General features: G+C 48.1%; 2 long non-coding RNA genes across 3 annotated transcripts; both read right to left on the bottom strand.

The window, feature by feature from the left end:
• Nucleotides 1-2,621: 2,621 nt before the first annotated feature.
• LOC113900772 lies at nt 2,622-3,911 on the bottom strand. The gene is made up of 2 exons (XR_003513248.1): nt 3,434-3,911; nt 2,622-3,047 (listed from the first exon to the last, which is right to left on the bottom strand). It is a non-coding gene; the product is annotated as an uncharacterized LOC113900772 (long non-coding RNA).
• Nucleotides 3,912-5,910: 1,999 nt separating this feature from the next.
• LOC113900771 lies at nt 5,911-9,256 on the bottom strand. 2 transcript variants are annotated; one of them, XR_003513246.1, is made up of 5 exons: nt 8,075-9,256; nt 7,502-7,599; nt 6,947-7,091; nt 6,505-6,579; nt 5,911-6,049 (listed from the first exon to the last, which is right to left on the bottom strand). It is a non-coding gene; the product is annotated as an uncharacterized LOC113900771 (long non-coding RNA). The 2 variants fall into 2 exon arrangements; XR_003513247.1 differs by lacking the exon at nt 6,505-6,579.
• Between the last annotated feature and the right edge of the window lie 1,167 nt (nt 9,257-10,423).

Raw genomic sequence — 10,423 nt, 5'->3', positions numbered from 1 at the left:
TTTTTCTGTCCAGCTAACATTTGCCTTTTTACCGAGCCTCTGACTTCACCCCCAGGAACGTGAGAATTGTAAGGAATTGGGGCGGAGCAGCAGGAAGACTTTCTCTCCCCACCAGGAGTGCCTCGCACTCAGCCCGCAGTAAATCACTGCTCCCTGACAGGCCTCTTCCCCACCCAGGAATCCTGCCAGACTCCGCAAGAGATAACCACACACATCTTTCGGAGACCAGCCCAACCCTCAAACAAATGTGCTCCAGGGACACTTTTATAATGGAATTGTTTTTTCATTTAAAGTTAATCATTGAACCTGTAGACTGCGTCTCATACTGAGTGAAGTAAGTCAGACAGACAAATATGATGTTGCTTATATGCGGAATCTTAAAAAAAAAAAAAGGATACAAATGAACTTATTTACAAAACAGAAATAGAGTCACAGATGCAGAAAAAAAATTTATGCTTACCAGAGGGTAAGGAGGGGAGGGATAAATTGGGAGATTGGGACTGAGATATACACACTATTATAGATAAAATAGATGAGTAGTAAGGACCTACTGTTGAGCACAGGGAACTCTACTCAGTACTCTATAATGATCTATACGGGGAAGGAATCTTTAAAAAGAGGTGATTTATGCATATGCATAAATGATTCACTTTGCTGTACAACAGAAACTAACACAACATTGCAAATCAACTATACTCCAATAAAAATTTTTTAAAAAAAAGTTAAGCACATTAGCCTTTTCATCTGTATTTCCATATCTCTATCAGTTTAAGAGAGGTTGAAAGAAGTTCAAGCACACACATGCACACACATACACACACACACACACAGAGTCTCTGATTTCCCAAGACTTGATTTTTCATCACAATCCCTGGTTCATAAGTGCTAAAGATGTTCCACTTGGTATGTTGGAACCCATTATTTCCCAGTGAGACTTGCTGTCTGTTTTGATAGGAGCAATTTATCACCCTGGTGGAATCAGGCTGCCGTTTGGAAGGCAGGGCTGGGATTTATGAATCTCTTTTCACTGGGATGAATTTAATTCCCCAGAGTGGAAGTGGTATTAAAAGATTTGGCCCTGCTGCACCTGTGGCATTTGAGACGGTGGCTTCCGGAGTGAGTGGCAGCTTGGCCAGGAAACCCCTGCCCTCTCACACCCACATCAACACTGCACTAGAAACGTCTTCACCCTTCCAAGCACAGAGAAAGCCCCATCTAGGGCATGAAATCCAATTATGCTGGATATAAAACAATAGTTTTAATTAACAATGATGGACATCCCAGGTGGCTCAGGGATAAAGAAACCTGCCTGCCAATGCAGGAGTGGTAAGAGATGCAGATTTGATCCCTGGGTCGGGAAGATCCCCTGGAGGAGAAAATGGCAATCCACTCCAGTATGTTTACTGGGATAATCCCATGGACAGAGGAGCCTGGTGGACTACAGTCCATGGGGACGCAAAGAGTCAGACATGACTGAGCATGCATGCAAGAGTTAACAATGAATTTAAAACATTAAAATTGATTTAGAGTGTGTTTTCATTCTATTTTTGGTGTGCCTAAGTGTTAAAATTATTATTCACTGAAGATACTTTTTCAAAGTATCCACTTTTAAGCTCTGAACCAAGTTCTTGCTCTACTGGGGCCAGGTTCTACTTCCAGTTTATGGTCCAGTGTCCCCATATGTGTTGTGGTCCAGGTAAGACATGATGCTGCCCACTGGAACCAGCGGGGAAGCTTTAAACGCTGTGGATGCCGGACTCCGCCCTCAGGAAGTATGAGACAATGTCTGGGGCACAGCCTGAAAACCAAGAGTTTTTAACCTTCCCAGGTGATTCTAAGGTATAATTAAGCTATATATAATTATTATTAAATATATAATATAATGAGCTTTATATTTTGGAAACAAGCATAACAGAATTTCAAATTAGACATCCTCCTTATGATTGGTCATCTATTTTATATGAACCAACTTTGACTTCCAAAATCATTTCATGGATCAACTTGGTAACTGACAGATATGCCTTAGTGTTCACGGACAAGTGGGTTGTTTACATGATGAATTTTCTTCACCGTCCTTAAAACCTGCGTGCAATCAGAGATTCTAGCTACTAGCCGCACTTCTGTTCTAGGGATGGCTTCTACTTGATCAAACAGCTCACTTGCATCATTTTAATTTCACGTATCACTTGATATTCATTCAATGTCCAAATAACAGTGACACATTTCTGCTCACCGTCTCTGCTCCTCACCCATCACCCATCCACTCAACAGTTGTCAGGTACTGATGCAAGCATGCTCAGTCGTGTCTGACTCTTTGTGACCCCATGGACTGCAGCCCACCAGGCTCCTCTGTAGAAAATAATAAATCATACAGTTATCCTCTTAAAGGTCACAGTCCAGTGTGGAAAGAAGACTCATTAACAGAAATCATAGGAAAGGGTGAGAAATGCTTTATAAGAGGTGAGTTGAGGGTGCCAAAGAAACATGAAGATGGGCACCTAACACTGCCTCCAGACACAAGAAAAAGTACTCTTGCTTCTACAAAGTCACTTTTTGTATCATTGAACTATGGATTATTACCTATAGGACACGCACAGAAAGATGCCCACCATATACAGGTATAACTGTTTCTCTTCATCTTTATTCAGTCGCCCATTGGAAGTAAATAAATATTATTCCACAATTAGATCATTAGTGAAAATATGAAATATTAGAATTCATACATTTTCTGATTTAGATATTCCTCTTTGTTTGGGGAATAACATGTACCAAAGACCCTCTGTTTTGGTCTCGCTGGTTCCATGGTTCTTTTAAAACTTACATCCAAGGACAGACATGCACATGAGGAAGGCTGCAGACTTAATTGCTGTCACCGGGGTCAGGAACACGATGATCTTCCTGGGGCTCCCTTTTAAATCACCGACATTGGGGATTTCTTCACATTAGTAGGTCAGCACATGATAAAGCATGTGCCTATTTTAAGACCAAACGAAGGCTACTGGAGAACCAAGGAAGAAGGCAAATGTCTGGAATTCCTATGCAGTCACCTAGGAGAAATGTCACCAGTGAGCCAAGGGACAGAATGGGACCAAGTCAACCTTGTCCACATGCTTTTAAGTGGCTGCTTACAAGGCTACATAAAAAGCGAGCATAAATTAGGATAGAAATGAAAAGATGGTGAACTGCTTGATAACAGAAGTTAGGGAGTTAGAAGGAACTCATGTGGTTTTTTCCTGTTCCCGTTTGAAATGAATTTAGGATCTGAGTCTCCTTTTCCGGTCTCACAACAGTGGACCACTAATGGACATCAGAGATAATTTAACCCAATGTTAATTTATAAATAAAAAATTGAGGGTCCAGAGAGGTGGATCAATGGCTGAGGTCATGCTCTGAGCAAAGGTCAAGGTCAGAACTGAAACACCAGGCTTCTTACCGGCTGTGACCCCTCACCCCATGACCTTGCAGTGCTGTCACTAAGATATGCCTGAAATCCGAACACAGTTGAGAGTTCTCGCCAGCATCATCTGACAGTAGAGTCATCACTGGTTCACTGGGGCGATGGCTGCAACTCTTGGCCTGCAGGCTTGAGAGCATAAGAAATACAGTGTATTTCTCTTTAAGACCAAATTTAATTTCAGAGTCTCGTCTCTTCCTTTGCAGGCTCACATCGAAGCCCTGCAGTGACGACAAGGTGGGTAGGGGCATGAGTGCCTCTGAGCCTGGGCACTGCCATCCACCAGTGGATACATCTGGGTGTCCACAAAAGAGTCCCTCCCATCCGGCCTCCTGGTGTCAGCTCATGCGGGTTCAAGGAGGTCACCCTCCTTCCTCCATGGCCCATTTGTGGGCCCTCTTCGGGTGCAGTGGCCCCTGAGGCTTCCCTGGGCCCCGGAGTCAACATTCTGGCCTGTTGCTTGTCCTACAGGCTCAAGATGGGGAGGCAGGGCTTTGTGAGGATGCCTGTCCACCCAAACACATGATAAAACTATTTCATCTAATGGGACCAGAGAGAGTCTGGGTTAAGGCAGCTTCCCCAGGTCCTACTGAGGGCATTTCAGGGATGACAAAGAAGACACGTCTCTCCTCCGGGAGTTCTCAAACACATCTGAGGTTTCTATAGGGACCCCCACCACCATGCACTCCAACCAAGGACTCAGCAGTGGAGAGGGGTTTGTGGGTAAAGACAGAGCCCTGGGCAATACCTCAGATCTTTTCTGCCCTTCTTCAAACTCTAGAACCTTAATTTAATCTCAGGGCAACATAGAGCAGAAACTCGCACTGAGCTAGTATTTGTTGCTCACACCCTGAGTTCTGCCAAGAACTGAATTCCCCACCTCGCTGTCCTGGGTTCCTCAGGTGGCGCTAATGGTAAAGAACTGATGGCCAATGCTGCTGCTGCTGCTAAGTCGCTTCAGTCGTGTCCAACTCTGTGCAACCCCATAGATGACAGCCCACCAGGCTCCCCTGTCCCTGGCATTCTCCAGGCAAGAACACTGGAGTGGGTTGCCATTTCCTTCTCCAATGCATGAAAGTAAAAAGTGAAAGTGAAGTCGCTCAGTTGTGTCCGAATAGTCTTAGCAACCCCATGAACTGCAGCCCACCAGGCTCCTCCGTCCATGGGATTTTCCAGGCAAGAGTACTGGAGTGGGGTACCATTCCCTTCTCCAATGGCCAGTGCAGAAGCCATCAAAGATATGGGTTCAATCCCTGGGTTGGGAAGATTTCCTGGAGTAGGAAATGGCAACCTACTCCAGTTTTCTTGCCCGGAGAATCTCATGGATTCTCTACATCTCATGTAGCCGGGCGGGCTACAGTCCATAGGGCCACACAAGTTGGACATGACTGAAGTGACTTAGCATGCACATACCTTGCTTGCTACACCTGCCCTGAGCTTTCCAGACTAGGAGATGCATGCAGAACAGCAATGAAAACTGACAACTCAGATATCACTCAACCTCACCAGGACCAAGGTGCCCATGGCTTGAGTGCTCACGTGGTCCATTGCCATGGACCCACTGTCTGGATCTCACCCCCAGATCCTGGTAGGTTCAAGACACCAGCCACAAAGAGGAGCTCAAGATGTGCAAGAGTCACTGGAGAACAGCACTCACCGTTGCCCCTCCCTGGGTAAAGCCAACCTACTAATGGCGTGTCAGCAGCATTTCCTCTTACTCAGAAGTCCACCACAAGAAAAGCACATCCTCTCTAAGCTTCATTGTCCTTATCTGTCCAAACAGGCAGACATCTCCTTATAAAGACTGCAGACAGGGGAGGTCAGCCCTTATCAAGTACACGTGTACAGTTGCTGCACAATAAATGGCAGCCATTAACAAAGACAGCCCTTGGGCTGCAAGGAGATCCAGCCAGTCCATCCTAAAGGAGACCAGTCCTGAATATTCATTGGAAGGACTGATGCTGAAGCTGAAACTCCAATACTTTGGCCACCTGATGCAAAGAACTGACTCATTGGAAAAGACCCTGATGCTGGGAAAGATTGAAGGTGGGAGGAGAAGGGGACGACAGAGGATGAGATGGTCGGATGGCATCACCTACTGGATGGACGTGAGTTTGAGCAAGCTCCAGGAGCTGGTGATGGACAGGAAAGCCTGGCGTGCTACAGTCCATGGGGTTACAAAGAGTTGGACACGACTGAGTGACTGAACTGAACTGAACAAATGCACACTACTATATATAAAAGAGACAAACAATAAGGACCCACTTCGTATCACAGGGAACTATATAGCTTGTGCTAACCTATAATGCAAAAGAACCTGAAAAAGAATACACACACACACACACACACACATATATGGGCTTCTCTGATGGCTCGGTGGGTAAAGAATCTACCTGCGATGCAGGAGATGCTGGTTCGATCCCTGGGGTTGGGAAGATCCCCTGGAGTAGGAAATGGCAATCCACTCCAGTATTCTTGCCTGGGAAATCCCTTGGACAGGGGAGCTTGGTGGGCTACAGTCCCAAGTGTTGCAAAGAATCCAACAGAACTGAGCAACCGAGCAGGAGCATGTAACTGCATCACTATGCTGCATACCTGAAATGAGCACAAAATTGTAAATCAACTGTATTTCAATAAATAATACACAGCAGCCATTTTTAACGTTTTCTCTTCTGTATCATCATTAATAACCTTCTTAAGATTTGTGACATTTCCACAGGGCATCTTTCTGAATTTACCAGCTGGCAGAGAGTTAGTGAGGAGGCACCAGGTCATAATTTGCATCACTACACAGACCACGTGGAGGCAGATGTGCTTGAGAGAAGTCCACAAGTAAAAGATGATCTAGGAAACGTGAATGATTGCTAACAAAAGCAGTTTGGCAAGGGCATGAATGACTCAGGGCAAGCTTGTTTCCATTTCTACAAAAACAACTCAAGCCCCTTTGTCTTTCTGAGTCTGTCGTGCAACTGCTTGGAGTTATGGCTCATTATGTACGTGGTACCAACAGAGGCTTCCACCCTGAGTTAGCACCTGCTCCAGTGACTCACCCAGGTACTGAAAATGCAGGCCCCCAAGCCGACTCTCCAGAGCTCTTGGTTCAGAATTGTTGCCAGAGGGGCTTTCTGGAGGAGAAAGACTTCAGGTAGGAACACACCAGCAGGAATGACACCCCAGGATGCATCCAGCCAGGGAGGGGATTCCATGGGAGAACAGGGGCAGCCGCGTGGGGCTCCCACGTGTGCTGGACATGCCCCAGCCTGACTTGCCGCCCGGCCTTCGCACTTCTCAGGAACAGACAGTGAACCTCTGCCCAGCCTTTGGCGGAGTCCAGAAATTTCCCCTTAACACAGTGTGCTACTTTCAGATGCTGGTACTGAGTCATCAGACTGACACAACCACCATACTTTCTCATTTTTCATATTCACAAGACCTAGTGGTATTATGGCCAATCATCTCCTGAAACTGCATTTTCTGCAAACTTGGACGTACCTCTGATCACGTCCAGACCATCACCTGCTGGAACAGGTCCTCGTCCATGGAGTCCTGGCCAGGGTTAGCAGTTTATGGTAGCAGTGTTCAGATCCAGTGCCTTCAGGACTCTCCTCAAGCTCACCATTCCACACTGTCTGAAGACCTAGAAACTCACAAGAAGTTAGCCCAGCTATTCCAATATAAATCCACTAAGAAACTGAGAACTCAGGAAAATATATTAGCTAATGGTTTCCACTTGGTCTAAGACAGATATAGGTCAATTATATTTCCCCCCTCCCCCGCCCCCCGCCTCTCTTTCTCTCTCTGTTTAAACAAGAAAATTCCAAATCACACACCAAGAGCTGGGTTAAGATCAATGATTTAGCCAAACAACACAAGGGTAAAATAATAGTTAAGCTGTCTGCCAAGTCCACAGACTCGATTCCAAGGCTTTCACTTACGCTAACTCATTTAACCTTCACAACAACCCTACAAAGAAGCTGACACTGTTATTATCCCCAGTTGACAACTGAGGAAACCAAGACACAGAGACACCGAAGTCACACAACTCACAACTGGCAAGGTGTGAATTCCAACCCAGACTGTCCAGCTCCTGAGTGCACACTCCTGAACACAGATGTTCAAGAACTGGAACCAGGCATCTTTGGATGCTGAGCGGAAAACAAGAGTTTTAATGGAAGAGGATTTGGGGAAGCATAACAATCACTAGACAAATTTTAAACAATCTGTCAAAAGCTGCAACCCTTTCTAAGGCAGCAGCACCCAGCCATACCCACACATCAGCTGTCACGCACCAAGGGCATTCAATCTTTCTTCCATTCAATATGGCGCTCCATGGTGCCCAACCTCAGGATGCCTGGTATCGTAACGAATCATCGTACTGAGTAATCGGGCTGTAGCAGGGGGAAGAAGGCTGCTTCCTCCACCGGGACCACAATGACTCTATGTCATTGTCATGGAAGGCAATGACTCTTATGGCTTTTTTAGGGTCATTTGCGGGTAAGGCCCCCAGGAGCCCAGCACCACCTTCCAGGACACATCTGGCCAGTGGAAGCCAAGCAGAGTCAGGCCAAAGTACATAAAAGAGGAGCCACTGATGGGGTTCCGGGTGCGGCTGCCTCTCACCTTGCCTCCAGCGAATTCCAAGGCTGGAAGTCACCCAGAGGGAGCTAAGCATGGAGTCAACTGTCCCCCAGTGAAACCGCATTCACATAGACTCAGGAAAGGCTCAGCCACGCCACCACCTCCAGGCTGGAAACACACAAAGACAGGTCACCAGGACAGACCTGGAGCGAACCCACCCAGGATCAAAGCAGATGCGTCCACGGAAAGTCAGGGAGCTGGGAACACCCTAATCAGGGTAGAAACTTCCCCTAGTCTGATCACCAGCACCAGTTTATCATTCTTAGTGAACACCAAAAACCTTGTCTTCACAAAAGACATGTAAGAAACCCTTCAACAGAAAAAGTTTTTTTTCCATCTTGACCCAGATACTAAATGCGGCCTAATTGACAGAGTTCCGCAGAAGGCCCCCTTAAGGGGCCTTGGCTAGGGAGCTGAGAGGCTTACTCACAAAGATGGGATCGGAGCTAAAAGTCAGAGGGCAACTGACTAACAAGCATTCAGACAACAGTGGTGGGCTTAGGAGGACACAGGATATTTTTCCTGAGTTCTTTAAAACTAGGTCAGGTTCTTCCTGCCCACAACCATGGCCTGGGGATGGAATCTTGATGTCTTGAGGGTCACTCTGCCTGGTGCCCCTCCCCATATCAGAGTCTCTGACCTAGGGTAGGATGGGACCACCATCCGCTCTATCCCCCTTCCCCTGGTCTCTTCCGCCCAGTGCTCAGAAACAGAAGGGACTTGGGAAAAAAAAAAAAAAAACTTTCCCAGAGCACAACACACAATCAGCAAAAAAGGACAGGGTTCAAAGGTTTCTGGGCAGGAAATGTCAAAGAATGAGGTATCTTGATGAAGGCAACCAAAAAAAATGAAAGCAGTCTGGTCTCTGAAACTCAACCGCCCAGCTCCCCCAAAAGCCCTTCAAAGGCTCCCAGAGCGCTGAAGTCTGCAGCCCCATCTCCAGGGTGCCCCTTCCACCAGCATCCACTCCCAGGGGTCTGTACCCTCACTCACAACAAAAGCAAAGAGGGGGAAGGGTGCACGGAGAAAGCTGGTTTTGTCAGTGAAGTAGCAGATCTTTGAGATTCTGTGTTCTTCCAACACCAGGGGACTCTGGCAAGTGGGTAGGCTTCCCGGAGGAAGTTTCAATTACACAGTTCACCAACCCCAGCTCAGGGCTGTCAGCCCAGGCTGGGCCCTGGATTATGGGCTATTTGGTAACTTATTTTGAGATGAGCAAGGTAACCACAGGTGCCAGGTGGCCATGAAGGCCCTTGAAAACCTATATCACAGAAGACGCCCTGCAGACTTCCTCAGACACGCTGGGGAATCAGGCAGAGGGTGCACCTGGTTGCCTGGAAGGACTGCAGGTCGCTGGCCAGGCCCAGTGGCAGCCTCGCTGACCACGAGCGAGAGGACGCTGGCCGCCCGGTCCCCCAAGAGAGGAAACTGGATACCCGAGGAGGACAGCGAGGTATCCAGGAATTCAGTCCCTCTGGGCCCTTTGGGGCAGGCACCGCGGGACCCATAGGAGGCTTAGCCCGGGGTCACCAGCGTCACCCGCCGGGCTGGTGGGGGTGCTCCGCCCTGCTCTTCTGGGACGTTGGGGGTGCTCTGGGTGGCGGCGCAGGACGCAGGGGATGGGGTGCGGGGGACCGGGGGCGGGGGCGGGGCGGCGGCAGCGGCGCGCGTCTGCAGGCGGAACCCACCCCCGCGCCCGCAGCACCTGCGCGCCCTCCCTACCCGCGGTTCTATCTCCCCCCAAAGCCCCGGTCCCGCCCGCGGCGCGGGGCTCTGCCTACCCCGCCCGGGCGCCGGGCCCCTGAAGGCGGGCGGCGGCTGCTGCTGCTGGATTCCCAGCCCGGATGCAGGGAGTGGGACGAGGTGACGGATGCTCAGCCCGCCTTGCAGCTCCCTGCGCAGCCGAACGTTCTCAAGCTTCTCTTTTCTTTACTAACTTTCCTGAACGTGTGTGTGCGCACAGCCCTTGCAAAAAGTACTGTCGAGAAATGACTAGGGTTTCATTGATATATTTAATTGTATTAAATCAATAACTGAAAACAAGCACAAGCAAACATCCCAAGCCAGGTTTCCGTGACCTTCCCCAGGGCGGGTAAATCCATCATGTGAAAAAAAAAAAGAAAGGAACGCCAGAGCCTTGTGTTCAGGGAGGTGGAGAAGGGGCTGCAAACAGAATCTTCCCACAGGAACAAGCGCCTTCCTCAGCTGGGGGTGTGGATAAACAGGAAACTAGTGAGCGCATTCTTAAAAGGTTAGATAAGAAAAGCAGGTGCAGCCTACCTGGTATCTATCCTCTCTTGGCTTTTACCGAATAGAAATATTTGTCTTTTA

The sequence above is a fragment of the Bos indicus x Bos taurus genome, chromosome 11, assembly GCF_003369695.1.
Source record: "Bos indicus x Bos taurus breed Angus x Brahman F1 hybrid chromosome 11, Bos_hybrid_MaternalHap_v2.0, whole genome shotgun sequence".
Lineage (NCBI taxonomy): Eukaryota > Metazoa > Chordata > Mammalia > Artiodactyla > Bovidae > Bos > Bos indicus x Bos taurus.
This window is presented reverse-complemented; position numbering and strand designations above follow the sequence as displayed.